This window comes from Stigmatopora argus, chromosome 22, assembly GCF_051989625.1.
Source record: "Stigmatopora argus isolate UIUO_Sarg chromosome 22, RoL_Sarg_1.0, whole genome shotgun sequence".
NCBI classification, from domain to species: domain Eukaryota; kingdom Metazoa; phylum Chordata; class Actinopteri; order Syngnathiformes; family Syngnathidae; genus Stigmatopora; species Stigmatopora argus.
Window position 1 is genome coordinate 4,630,580 of NC_135408.1, and position 14,547 is coordinate 4,645,126.

General features: G+C 41.3%; 1 long non-coding RNA gene across 6 annotated transcripts in view; it reads left to right on the top strand.

Moving 5' to 3' along the window:
- Positions 1–13,938, top strand: part of LOC144068133 (uncharacterized) — a 29,352-nt gene extending 15,414 nt beyond the window's left edge. For 2 of the 6 annotated variants that reach the window (XR_013298123.1, XR_013298120.1), the window contains exons 3-6: positions 8,934–9,057; positions 9,781–9,848; positions 9,944–10,011; positions 13,442–13,938. This is a non-coding gene — a long non-coding RNA (uncharacterized LOC144068133). Of the gene's footprint in view, positions 1–8,276; positions 8,324–8,933; positions 9,659–9,780; positions 9,849–9,943; positions 10,012–13,441 lie in introns of those variants that run through there. The other 4 variants (XR_013298122.1, XR_013298121.1, XR_013298118.1 and 1 more) reach the window with 4 other exon arrangements.
- The last annotated feature ends 609 nt before the right edge of the window (positions 13,939–14,547 follow it).

Below are 14,547 nucleotides of genomic sequence, written 5' to 3' on the forward strand. Positions count from 1 at the left end.
GTCAATGCTGAAATGGCGCTTACCTTGCCCTCTTTGCTCGCACTCTGTCATCTCGCACGCCAATCGCGCTTTTGGGAGGAAATGCAACTTTTAGGCTGGAAAAATATCTTTTCATCGCAGTAACATGAGCAAAAAGAGAACATTTTTAGCAAGGATGAAATCTTCAAAACATGTTTATTTGCTTAAAATAACAAAGACTAATGTTTTCATTTTCAGGTCGGTTTGTCGGTTTTCGCTACATGATTGAATTGAATTGGATGGAATGCTTTTATTGTCATTATACCAGTAAAATGACATTTAAAGCTTCACCATGAAGCGCACACATAAATAATCAACGTAATAATACAAATAAGTAATACATAAATAAGTAGTCAACATAATAATTTAAAGCGAGTAGGGAAAAAAAAGACAACTAGGATTTTGTTCAGAAAAAGGCCTTTTTTCAGCAGAAAATCACATTTTTAAAGGATTTTGCCTCATAAAAATCACAACATACCTTTTTTTTATTTTACGTACCTCTTATCCTCACAAGGGTCATGGGGGGGTGTTGGAGCCCATGACCGGACGTTTGGTCGCCGGACGTTTGGTCGCCGGACGTTTGGTCGGCCGGACGTTTGGTCGCCCGGACGTTTGGTCGCCGGACGTTTGATCTCTCATGAATCAACAGTAGATATTTAGATATTAAACTCTCATGAATTTTTATTTTGAGAGCTGGTTTCAACAGTAGATATTTAGATATTACACTCTCTCTCTCAGGACTCGCAAACCGGGCGACCAAACGTCCGGGCGACCAAACGTCCGGGCGACCAAACGTCCGAGTACCGCTGGAGCCTATCCCAGCCAACTACGGGTACAGGGCACAAGCAGACGGACAACCATTCACGCACACACCCATGCCCAGGGTAATTTAGAGTGTTCAACCAGCTTACCATGCATGTTTTTGGGATGTGGGAAGAAACTGGAATACCTAGAGAAAACCCACGCAAGCCCGAGAAGATGCAAACTCCACATAGGAAGGTCCAAACCAGGAATCAAACCCTCGGCTGTGTTGTATTAAATCGACATTTCTGATTTTGTCATTTGAGTATGACTGTTTTATTTAGTTGTATTTTTTTTTGGACGGACATTTCAGCCCAGCGACACTTTACGTCTAGTTTGAAAACTTCCCACCTCCTCTAATTAAATCCTCTACAAGAGACCACAATCGGGGGCATAATAGCCGCTGGGAGAGACGCCCTCGGGTGCCCCCCCGAGTCAGCGCGGCTCGCTATTTCTGATTAAAGGCGAGCTGAGGGGTAACGCGCGAGGGGCTACTTGACCCGAGCGCCGCGTGGCTTTTTTTTAGTTGGGCCGAGCCGGGCGCGTTTGTCTGGGGGGGATTTGCCATGCATATACATGAGCGCGGTGCCGCCGCATAAATGGGGAGGCGGCTTGGGGAAGGTCAGGAGGAAGCCAATTTGGGTCCGGCGGGAAGACCAAGGTGGAGAACGGAGATGTCGACGAGGGGCGAGTCTTAATGGAGCCGCCCGCTAACAAGCCCCATCTCCGGACTTTAGGTGTGATGTCGCCCCGTTCGCGTAATTACCCGCGCTCGCTTGGTCTCGTTTTCTTGGCGAACCAATTTGGAAGTAGCGGCCATTTCCCCTCGCTCGCCTTCATTTGCCCAACGTGAACTTGACAGCTTTTCGGGTTGCGGTTTTGCCCGCGCTTTTCCGTCTCGTCGGGCAGGTGCTTTGCACTGGAAATCTTTGGTGCGTAACGAGACGGAAAGAAACCAGACGGGAGATTTTGACACGAGTTCCGCGCTGCGTCGTTTTGGGCCTGCGGGGCAGACATTATGCTTTAGGGGATGTCTCCCTGACAGTCACTGGAGAAAATAGTTACAAGTGGAAAGGAATGTTGTCGGAATTTGACACACCGGAGATGAGAGTCGCAGTCGTCTATCGCCATTCGTGGCAGCCTTTGAGGTCAAGATTTTTTTCTTAAATGATGTTCGTTGGACGCTAAGGCTGATGGCTCCCATTTAAAAAATCTTATTGGTTTTGATCTGTTAAAATATGTTGTCATTCAAATACATGGTTCATGTCTCTTCTATCCGTATCATTTACAATTCCACATCAGAAAAAAATTGACCTGTTTTTACATTGTAAGGTTGTTTTGACCAAACTTGAATGATTAAATAAGGGAATTAGGATTTCAAACGGTCCAACTTCAAACTATTTTGCTCATCCATCAAAAAGTCAAGTATTGGACCTTTTGGAGTAATTTGACCTCATTAGCGATCATTCAAATTGAATTCAGAACCCAAAATGCCCATTCCCATTAATCTAGGACACAGGTGTCCAAGTTGCAGCCCGGGGGCCAAATCTGGCCCGCAGCGTCATTTTGTGCGGCCCGAGAAAGCAAATCATGAGTGCCTGTTTTAGGATCAAATTCAAATGAAGATTGCAGATGTATATTATATTTCCTGATTTCCCTTTTTAGATCAATAATTGCAATTTATTTAATCCTATTTTTGTTTTCTTTGTGTTTTTAGTTCAAAGAGAATTTTGTAAAACCTAAAAATAAATATAAAAATATTTTCAGTTTTCCACTTTAATATTGAACATAATTAAAAAATATATTTTGTTTACTTTTGTAATGCAAAACGAATTATTAAAAGGCGTTTTACCCTAATAAGAAAAAAAAAGCTCAAATAAACATTGTTTTAGATTAGTAAACAACTGAATATTTAGGGATTTTGATCCATTTCTTTTAATCTGATAAAAAAAAAAAAAAAAAATTCTAAATATTATATGTAAAAAAGTGCGTCGACGTCGAACTCGCAATGCAAAAACCGCTCAGAGCGCGGAAGCAACAATCGCCTTCACGGCTCCGTCCGCACTTAATCATTCAGCAGATGCGCCGTAAACGGCGAGCTGTCAATCAAACCGCCGGGCGCCCCTGTCGTAAGAACGATTTTTGTTTTTGACGTCTGTGTTAAACAAGGTGTCAGACAAATCCGCTCCCTGCGTGAGGCTTAGCGCGGTTACCTGGGGAAATCACGGCGCCGCCGCCGCGTGTGTCATACATATCCATGATGTCACCTCCGCGGACGCTAGCGTGTCGGCCCCGGCCGCGCTTTGCCGTTTGACCGACTCGCGGGTGTAATTGGCAGGCTCCCCGGCCCGGGCCGCTCTCAAGGGGGGCACTTAGAGGTCGACGCGCATCCCCCCTTCCGTGCCGCACCTTTCCTCGTATAGAATACATAAAAGCGTCTCGGGCGTATGCGGGGATTAGCTCCTGTCGGAAGAGGCGAGAGGGCGAACTAGTGGCGCGTGGGGGAAGTTATTTACTTATTTAGTCCAAAAAGGTGTGCTACATGCGGCAAGTAATTGTGGTCCATTAGCACACCATCAAATGTGATTTCATTAGAAGGTATAGTAATCAGCTTGTATTGATCCGTGAGGAATTATTCCACTTTTCCTGTGGATACGAGACTAGATGATCAGTTGAATTTTTATTTATTTATGTAATGAAATGGAGGATAAATGTTTACTTCAACTTTGAAATAGACCAGTATTTCCCAATCTTTTTTTTAGCTAAGGCACAGTTTTTGCTTTTAAAAAAATCTCAAGGCACACCACCACCTAAGAATCTTCTCCTTTAAAACGTTACCCATATATTAATAATATAAAGTGGTTTTCATCAATGTTTTATCATCAGTAATCAAATAAACTCCCCAAAAAGTATTTTAATATCTAACTTTTCACACCCACCTCATGTCGCCAAAAGTTGATGTCCACTTCCAGTTCAAATGATGTAAAAATAATAATTTAACGTTTTTAATCTCATAATTTTATGACTGTTTCCTCCGAATATTACTAACATCTCCTAAAATTACACGAAAAAACCCATTTTGTGCTGACACAAACTTTAAACATAAACCTTCCGGTCCATTCATTCATTTTCTGAACCGCTTTATCCTCACTAGGGTCGCAGGGGCGTGCTGGAGCCTATCCCAGGTGACTCCGGCCAATTGCAGGGCACAAAGAGACAAACAACCATTCAAGCTCACACTCATACCTAGGGGCAATTTAGAGTGTCCAATCAGCCTAATGTGCATGTTTTTGGAATGCGGGAGGAAACCGGAGTACCTGGAGAAAACCCACACAGTCCTGGGGAGAACATGCAAACTCCACACAGGTGGACCAACCTGGATTTGAACCCAGGTCCCCCACTGTGAGGCCGACGCGCTAATTTCTGCCAAACCAACACAGTGTAGTTTGGAGTTTTTGCATGGTTTTCAATATCAAACTTTTTTGATGTTCTCTTGTCATTAATGACGCTTTTTGTATATTTTCCTATTAATAAGGCATGCAGATCTCTAAAGTAGTATAGACATTTTTTGATTTTTTTCTCTCCAAAATGATAGTATGGATTGTAAAATATACACTGGTATGTATCTTTCTCCACAAAGATATAAATGATTTTAAAAAATATATATATCAGAAAACAAGATAAAAAAAGTTTGAAAACTCAATGAAAATAGTTATGATAAAAGATTGGTTTAAAAAAGATTGGGTCATTATTTCCAAAGGTAAACATTTAAAAACAAACAATACTCTATCTCAAATCTTATCTCACTTGAAAAAAAAAATAGTTGTCAGTTATCACGCTGAAAGAAATTAAAACTTTTTTTGATCGTGATAGCACTTTTAGAAAAATATTCATTTTAACATGGACGTTGTTGATAGTTGTTGCAACTTCTTGCATATTCATTTGATTTGCCGTTCCCTGATTTATGTGACAGGACGACTTTATTATGATTTATGGTTTGTGAAAAACGGATGTCATTTCATCCAATGAATGTCCAATTGTTGAATCTGAAAGCCAATGGGCACAGCTCAACTGAGCCGTACTAGTTCCATTGTTGTTTCCATCAAGTCGGCGACAGCCGGCGTTTGTGTTTTTGCAGTCGTTCGACAAAAGGCGTTTTTGTTTTCTGGCGCGTTCGCGACAGAACCTCCCACGCGCATAGCAAACACGTCAAAATCAACAGCGCAATGAAAATATCGCCTGGCAAAACCTCACACGGCTGCCAGCCACGACGTTTTGGAGGCTTTTTGTCTATTTCATTTCAGTTTGAAGGGTGTGGCCGACCGATGAGTCAGCGTTGCGTTGACCTCGTTTTGGAATCCTGTACAGTTGACAACAATCTAAAGTAGAAAATAATTGAAAAGTTGTCCATATTTTTGAAATTTCTCAGTAGATTGATTGCTTCATCAACATTGCAAGAATTAATGATCAACCTCCTTCAACACCAACCACACAAATACAAAATGTTTTTCTTTTTTTTAGTCTGTAAATTCATTTTCTGAACTGATTCGTGGGGTTGCTGGAGCGAATCCCAGCTGACTTCAGCCACGAGGCTGGAGACACCCTGAATTGGTGACCAGCAAATCTCTGACAATACAGTACCGAATTTTCCCGACTATAAGGCGCACTTAAAAGTCTTAAATCTTCTCCAAAATAGACCTCGCGCCTTATAATCCAGTGCGCCTTATATATGGAAAAAAATAAAATGTGACATTCATTGAGGGTGCGCCTTATTATGCGGTGCGCCTTATAGTCGTGAAATTACGGTATTTAGAATTTATTTTTCAATTAATACCCTGCCACTTCGCGGATCGACTATCGCGGATTCACCACATTGCCGCTCAAATCCACCATATGTATACCAAAAGTTTATAGTGTAGGAAAAATAATAGAAACTTGAAATAGGGGGGTACAATTTAGATCATTGTTTCCCAACCAGTGTGCCGTGGGAAATTACAAGGAGTCATACATCGTAATAATCCAAGAGAGAAATCTCAATATTAAGAGAAAATGTCGTAATATTACGAGATTTAAGTCATTTTCCTGTTTTTACGGTACGTGAACCGGAAGTTGTTTGGTTTCAGGGGCATCAACTTTTGGCGACGTAAAGTCTCTGTGAGCACATGACTTTTTGCGTAATATTGGGAGAAAAAGTCAAAAATTAAAATAAGGTTCAAAAACGTTGCATTAATTATTTTAACATCATTCGTACTGAAAGCTGTTTGCGGACATCAACTTTGATGACTTTAGATCGGTGTGAAAAAAATAGATTTGGGAATAATTTGGTGGGGGTTATTTAATTCCTGTAATTAAAACTTTGATGAGAATGACTTTATAATGTTAATATAGGTGACATAGTTTTAAATTAGAAGATTTTTAGCTAGTGGTGTTTCCCTTTTTTCAATGCAACAAGTGTGCCGCAGCTCAAAAAAGGTTGGGAAACATTTATTTAGATAGTATTTCACTTGGCACTAGGGGCAGTGTCAAAAGTGTTAAATAAAAAGACACAGAGGGTTTTTAAAAGTCAAAATAATATAAAATAGACACCATAAAAACATTGTCCCTATATTGCAGTTATTCACCTATTACGGCAAGTCTTGGAACCTATTAACCGTGATAAACGAGGTATGACTGTATTTCCATTCCTAATGGCAAGCTGTCCAGGCTATGCGATAGTAAAGCACCACAAAGACTTCCACACATCGCATTTCGGATAGGGTTTTTATTTAGTGGGCTATTTCTTTTGTCCTGAGCTAGGCTGGATGGAGGTCCACAATCACAGTTTTAAGCGACGAGCAGATTGTCGTGGGCAAAATGTAAAAGACAATTTCCCGTCTCTCCGCGCATCTCGCTACCAGAACACCGCGGCGCGCGTGTTCTGTCTGCTTCATTATCTTATCAAGACGCGTCGTCAACCGATCCCACTCTTAAGATCTGGCCGGAGGGCGACCACTCACCTCTGATAACCTGTCGCTTAATTGGCGACCCCTCTTGGAGCTTGTTCCCAAGCCCATACAATGGAAATCATTCTTGCAATGTATTTGTGCTGATGTCACAGAATGAGAATGTCTGTAAAAGCCAACCTTTTCTGGACTGATTCTTAGATTCCAATCGATTGTCTGGCGAGGCCACACGCAAGACTGGTGAAAAGTCATTCATTTACTGCTGGAAGGCAAACTGGAAGTAAACACAAACACATTAGTACTGTATTCAGTTAATCTAAGTACTCTGAGCCCCATCACCTTTTCCATAATAGAAAGAGCAGTGATAGGAATCAGTGAATGGGGCTGATCGTATCACAGTCTGCCTCACTTGAGTCTGTTGTGCTTTGGTGAAAACAATGGGATGCATCTCCGCAAAAGCACAAACCTGCCCCCCCCTTGGCTGGTAGAACCTGTAATCCAGAATCAAATGTGAAACCCCACCATCGGCCAGAGGAAAACAAATACAAACACTAGCAATTTCTAATCGTTCAACGTTGGAAAGGGACGAGCCGGGGGATCAAGATAATGCTTGTGATCTTGTTTGTTTACCTTCCTCGAGACCCCCAAAACTCATATTCCCCAGCAGTTCTGTCGTGGGTCTGGGCTCGGGAGGAAAACAACATGTGGGAGCTGTGGCCACACGTGGTTTTGGGTCAAACCAATCCAGTGCGTAAGTACGTGGACTCGTGGAATGCGCAAGAATCATAAATCGGATTTGGTAAATCGAGAAAGCCAACAGTAATGGAGTACGACTTTGTGCAATCAGGTGTCTATTTTACCCATTTCAGTGGTACTAGGAAGTGTGTCGTCCATGTTGTTGGAGGCGGTTGTGCACAGGTGTCAAAGTAGTGGAGCGGGGGGCCGGTTCCGGCCCACCACATAACTTTTTACCACCCCAAAGAATTATTTTTTATATACAGCACATTGGCAATCGTCAGCCTTATTACTGGAATACATGGCAGTTTGGCAGGCTATGTTTGTGGAGTCTGCTTCGCAAAATGTCAGCCATTTTTGTAGTGTCACAGGAGTGTGGTGTTTTGGGTAAAGTGGCTTCATTAATCAAACGTGCGTTAGTGTGTCGGCCATGTGTTGTAGAATCCCACACACTCACAAAAGCTCAGCTGTGATTGACACTCTTAAAGAAGCGTGCATTTAACAAATGTGTCTTATTGTACTTGTTGTTTCTGCACCATCATTACAAAGAAAGTGTTTTTCAATGTTTTGACTCTCACCTAAGCCCAACTTTCACGGTTGATCAGAAAGCTCTTCAGCTGATCCACCACATCGATGTCGGGGCGTTCACGGGCGGCTTGCCGTCAATCGAGAGCCCGCTCGTCTTTCGGGGCGCTGGCGTGCAAGGCAAAACCAACTGTGTCACATTCCTGTGACTCATCAGCGCTCGAGCAAATCAGACCATCATGTTTTCATTCACAGGTTAACAAACGATTGACCAATCTAACTGATCACACTGTCAAATGCAGGTGGGAAAACTTACCCGTCCTTTCAAATGTTTTGTTAATTAGGGCATCAACAGTCTGTTTAATGTCACTTTGACTAAAGCAGTTGCTTTCAGGAGTTACTGGTAAAGAGATAATTTCACCGTTCCATTATTCCATCAGGCCTTGAAGAAGCAAAGCACCCCCAAAGCATCACATGACCAACAACTCTTCCTCACAAACAAAATATGAAATTTCGCGTTCGCTTCGGGCTCAGGCCTGCAAATCAAATTAATTTGGCGGGTTCGGGTCAGGTTTTTAAACCGTCGGGCCGTGTCGGGTCGGGCTGGAATTTTTAAAGAAGGCCTTGGTGTCACCAACTCGAAATCTGATTGGTTAAACAACAGTTTTAACGATGCTTATTTTATACTACAGGGCCTGCAGAACTGATTGTGAAGGCCTCCAGATAGATTTCTGACCCTGGCAACTAATAATGGCTGAAATGCGATTGGTTAAATGCTTCAATCTGAAAACATACACCTGGAAGCAGCGCCACCAGGGGTAAAGCAATGAAAGGAAGCTGACAGGCAATTTGGAATTATTTAATAAATATTCATGGTCAAAATATAATTAACATCAGTCTGGGTTTTTTTAGGCCAGCAGAGAAGACCTTGCAGGCCCTGTCGGTCCACCACTGAGTTATTGTATGCAATACAATGAAGCATTCTTTGCGTTTCAAATGTTAAACTTTTAATGGAGTCAGAAGACCTGGAATAAAGGTGAGTTGATGTAAAATACTTCATCGCGAAGATGAAGCGCTTTGCTCTTGTCCTCTTTCTTTGGTTCGGATGTTTTGTCTGCTTTGAAAGGCCCCGCCTTAGGGGCAACCAGTGGCACGGTAACCCCAGGAGTAGGTGGTTTTGGGGGCAAAGGTTTGGAATGATCTGGTCTTGTTGGTTTCTCAATCGTCTCCGAGTCAAAACTCTTATTGATGGACTCTCTTTGCGGCGGGAGAGCCGGTTTGTCATCAGGCGAGCACGGGAGCTGGAGGCAAGGGTCCGGAGAAGGCGGAAGTTTTGTTAACGCCAGACTTCCAGTCTCTCAATTTGACTCGGGTGCAGGATTCAGAGACTGCGGGTGGCTCATCCGGTAAAGGCTTGGACCAGCTATCATCTGCACCCACGGAATTGGAAGAACTGATGTCTTCCTGTCGCAGCCGTTCCATCTCATTGGGCAGAGGGGCCAAGAAATTGGGCCGCACAGCATTACTTGTCTTCTTGTACTTCTCGATAAAAGTAGCCGGGGCCCAACCTTCTTGGTCGTCTATTTGAATGTACCACCAGCCACTGCCATTCTTTTCAATCACCTGGGAAGATAAGAATAAGTTGTTGCTGTGGTCCAGTGTCAACAACATTTTTCTTAAAAAACGGCATAATCTAGTAAGGCTTTTTTTTTTTTCTTTGAAAACAACATAGTATGGTAAGGCTTTTTTCATCTCCTAGGTGTTGCTGTGGTCCAGTGGCAAAAACATTGTGTCAGAATCTGAGGTGGGAACAAGTTCAACTAAGTAGTGAGTTCAAATCCACCACTCGCATCTTTAAAATCATTTTCCAATGTTATTGGGGTAATAAAGGAGAAATATAACTTCCAATCACTTTTTTCCAGTTGTTGCTTTGGTCCAGTGGCAAAGACATTGGGTCAGAACTTAAGGTGGACACAAGTTCAAATCAGGAGTGAGTTCAATTCCACTCTTTGCAATTCTCAAATTGTTTATTGAGGTAATGGAGAGGATGAATATAACTTCCAATCACATCATTACACAAGTCACTGTGGTCTAGTGGCAAAGACAATGCGTTGAAATTTAAGCTGGACACAAGTTCCAATCAGGAGTGAGTTCAATTCTACTCTTTGCAATGCTCAAATTGTTTATTGAGGTAATGAAAAGGATGAATATAACTTCCAATCACACCATTTCAGAAGTCACTGTGGTCTAGTGGCAAAGACAATGGGTTGAAATTTAAGGTGGACACAAGTTCAAATCAGGAGTGAGTTCAATTCCACTCTTTGCAATTCTCAAATTGTTTATTGAGGTAATGAAAAGGATGAATATAACTTCCAATCACACCATTTCAGAAGTCACTGTGGTCTAGTGGCAAAGACAATGGGTTGAAATTTAAGGTGGACACAAGTTCAAATCAGGAGTGAGTTCAATTCCACTCTTTGCAATTCTCAAATTGTTTATTGAGGTAATGAAAAGGATGAATATAACTTCCAATCACTTCATTTCAGAAGTCACTGTGGTCTAGTGGCAAAGACAATGGGTTGAAATTTGTGGTGGACACAAGTTCAAATCAGGAGTGAGTTCAAGTCCACTCTTTGCAATTCTCAAATTGTTTATTTGGTAATGAAAAGGATAAATATAACTTCCAATCATGTATAGGCGGGCCGCCTCGTGGTGCAGTGGGTTAGTCACCTGCCTGCGGCGTGGGTGTCGAGGGTTCACGTCCCGGTGTCGACGACTGCATGGCGTCGGCAGTCGGCCGAAGGCCGACTGTCGAACGCCACCAGGAACCCCCCCCCCCCAACTGTCTTCCGGTCAGCCGAAGGCTGACCGGAACAAATTGTTTTGCTGAAAAAAATGACTAAGTGTTTATTTTAATGAAAAAAGGATTACTCATTTACTGAACTACATTGTGTCGTGATCAGTCAAACGAGAGCAGGATTCGAACCCCAGTCTCCCACACGGCAGTCAAATCCACTAAATTGAGTTCTGACCCATTGTCCTTGCCACTGGACCACAGTGACTTCTGAAATGATGTGGTTGGAAGTCATATTTATCATTTTCATTACATCAATAAACAATTTGAGAATTGCAAAGAGTGGAATTGAACTCACTCCAGATTTGAACTTGAGTCCACCTGAAGTTCTGAAGCTCCTGATTGCCACCTCAAGTTCTGACCCAATGTTTTTGCCACTGGACCACAGCAACAACTAGAAGGAGAAGAATCAGGAGTCAGAAATTAGAATTCAGTTTTGTGTAAAGTTACATTAAACGTATGTTTGAGTGTCTGTATATATTAATCCAAGTTAATTTAAATTTGTTTGTTCCGTTTACGAGTGCGTTGTCATGGAAAAAAATACAAAATGTATGTATTTATGTATGTATGCATGCATGCATGTATGTATTTATGTATGTATGCATGCATGTATGTGTGTATGTATGTGTATGTGTATGTATGTGTATGTGTATGTATGTGTGTATGTATGTATGTATGTATGTGTGTATGTATGTGTGTGTGTATGTATATATGTGTGTATGTATATATGTGTGTATGTATATATGTGTGTATGTATATATGTGTGTATGTATATATGTGTGTATGTATATATGTGTGTATGTATATATGTGTGTATGTATATATGTGTGTATGTATATATGTGTGTATGTATATATGTGTGTATGTGTGTATGTGTGTATGTATATATGTGTGTATGTATATATGTGTGTATGTATATATGTGTGTATGTATATGTGTATGTATATATATATATGTATGTATATATATGTATGTATATGTATGTATATGTATGTATATATGTATATATATGTGTATATATACACATATATACATATATATATATACACATACATATATACACACACACATATATATATATATCCACACATATATAGGCACTCCTGGTGCTCCATAATAACAAAATATTTTGGAAAAAGTGGGTCATTATTCTTATCTAAAATGTCCCTTGACATCCCTTCATCAAAATTTACGCATTGATCATGCCAATGTGGTCCGATCTCATTGGGTGTTTGTTTAGACATGACCAAAAGAAGAGGGCGTGTGTCGTCTCGGTGTTCCTTCTTGTCTTGCGTTGTCATACAGCCGCGCGGTGGGAACCTCGCTCGCTGGCTTCCACTTTTTGCCCTCCAGCCAGCTGCTATTTTGTGCATGTGTCATGATGCTCTCTCAGTGTCAATCAAATGTAAATCTCTTGATAAAAGGAAAGGGATGCCGCTCACGGCCCATCCCTGTTATTTCCTACACCAAGGAGGTAATGCTTTTACTTGCCTAAAAAAAACCCTCGAGGACTTATGAACAAAATTGGAGAGGAAGTCGGTTACGTTTGCTGAAAGCATATTTTTCTTTCGATTCCTGGTCAATCATAAAAAGATCTTAGTCTTAAGTGCCCAAGAGCGTAATTCAACCAACGTGTTATATATCGCTAAAAGGTTTGCGACAAAGACTGTGCAAAAAGATTCTCGTTGCCAAGGTCACCAGGAATCCACACTACCGGCATATTGTTTAAGGGAGATGCCCACGGCTGACAAGTTAATCCTCTCCAGGAAACCAATTACTCCATCGACTCACCTGTCGGTCTGCAGCCCCGCCCACACAAGACGCAGCGGCGAGCGGCCATGTTTGTGGTCGTCACAACGCGTGGCCCAAGTGTGATCTGTAACATAAACTGAAGATCACACTTTGCTAAGCAGATATCAGATTTAAAATCTTAAGCCTTATTCAAGCGAGCAACAAATCTTGAAAGTTTTTCAAACGTGTGCGGGCACTCTCTAATCTTTTCATGAAAGGGTGACGACGCACACAAAAGCATGGAATGGACTATGTACAATACTATCTAAGTTTTATAGGCTTTTTAATTGTAAAGAAATACAAAATAATGTTTTTTTAACCTTATTCTACAACACTGCTCCTAATTTCTATCTCTATTTTCTTGTGAGAAACAAAAGCTTCCAAATAAAAGTAAATACTGCCCCTGTTTTTTTTATCTAACCTTCAAATTATTAATGATAATCATATTTTTCTTTGCATAGCAACAACTTAACAAAACATTTAAAGGGGTCTAACAACATTTTTATAATGTGTATCTCAGCAGAAAGAATCTTGTTTAATAGAACGACCACTCAATTCTATTTTTATAATGAATCGAGAACTTTTAAAAATCCCGTATTTCTAGAAAGTGTTCATCCATAGCGGTGGCTGCAGCTCGGAGGCTGAAAACCACTTAATTTGGCCCTCACCTGTCCCCCCTCTCTCCCACAACTAAATCCCCTCCTGCGGGAATTAAAGGTGCCTGGCTGCAGGAAAACATAGACCTCACTAAGCATTTGCTCTTTTTTTTCTTCAGCGTGTATGTCAAAAGAAAGGAATGAAGTCAAGACGGGCAGATCGTCACCCACCTTTTGTATCGCATGTACATTGCGAAGGAATGTAAGAAGTTGGGAGGGGAAGGGGGGGCGTAGGCGGTCTTTAGTAGTGATGATGCTAATGATGATACAGCCAATCAAGAAGCATGGGTGAAGCTGGACGGACCCCCACCATCCCATCCTGTCAAGAGTAGCAGACATGAGGTCAGGATCAACTAGTTTGTCTGTAAGCACTTTGGAGTATTATGCAGATAGGCTGACACGGACACGGCGACATGATGTCCCACTTTGCTTTTTTTTTTTTATCTTTCGGCTGAATGGCGGGGCAGAAACAAGTTCTGCATGAAAGTTATGAACTCTTTTGTCGTCCATGACAGTGATTGATGTCCAATCCAAACGGATTGGACAATCTCTCGCTGACAATGTCACTGAAACAGGGACATTCGTAACTATCGAGGCACCTAATGAATCTGTTGATTGCTTTGCTTTAAATGTAATGAAGTTGCCTTGATATACATTTAAATGTTCATTATACCCTCAGAGTGGAATCTCATTGTACCTTACCTTACTTCATCGTACTGTACTTTACATTACTGGACCTTACTTCACGTTACCATTTACTCGACTTTCTTTTAAAATGACTAATACTATTAATATTAAAAAACAAAGTAACTATTTATTATGAATTGTTTATTTAAAAAAAAAAATCAAAAAGGCCTAGATCAGGGGTGGCCAAACCGGTCCTCGAGGGCCGCTGTGGGTGCAGGTTTTTGTTCCAACCGATCCAGCCCAGGCACTTTGACCAATGAGATTTCTGCAGAAAACAAGAAGCACCTGACTGCAATCCACTGATTGCACTTGTAGGACACCAGATTGGTGAAAAGGTGTCCTCTTGATGGGTTGGAATGAAAACCCGCACCCACTGCGGCCCTTTGTGGAATAGTTTGGACAACCCTGGCCTAGATGAATGCATCTTGCAGCATGTTGAATAACATGGGGTATATATGTATATATATATACACATATACACATACATACATATATATACATATATATATACACATACATACATATATACATATATATA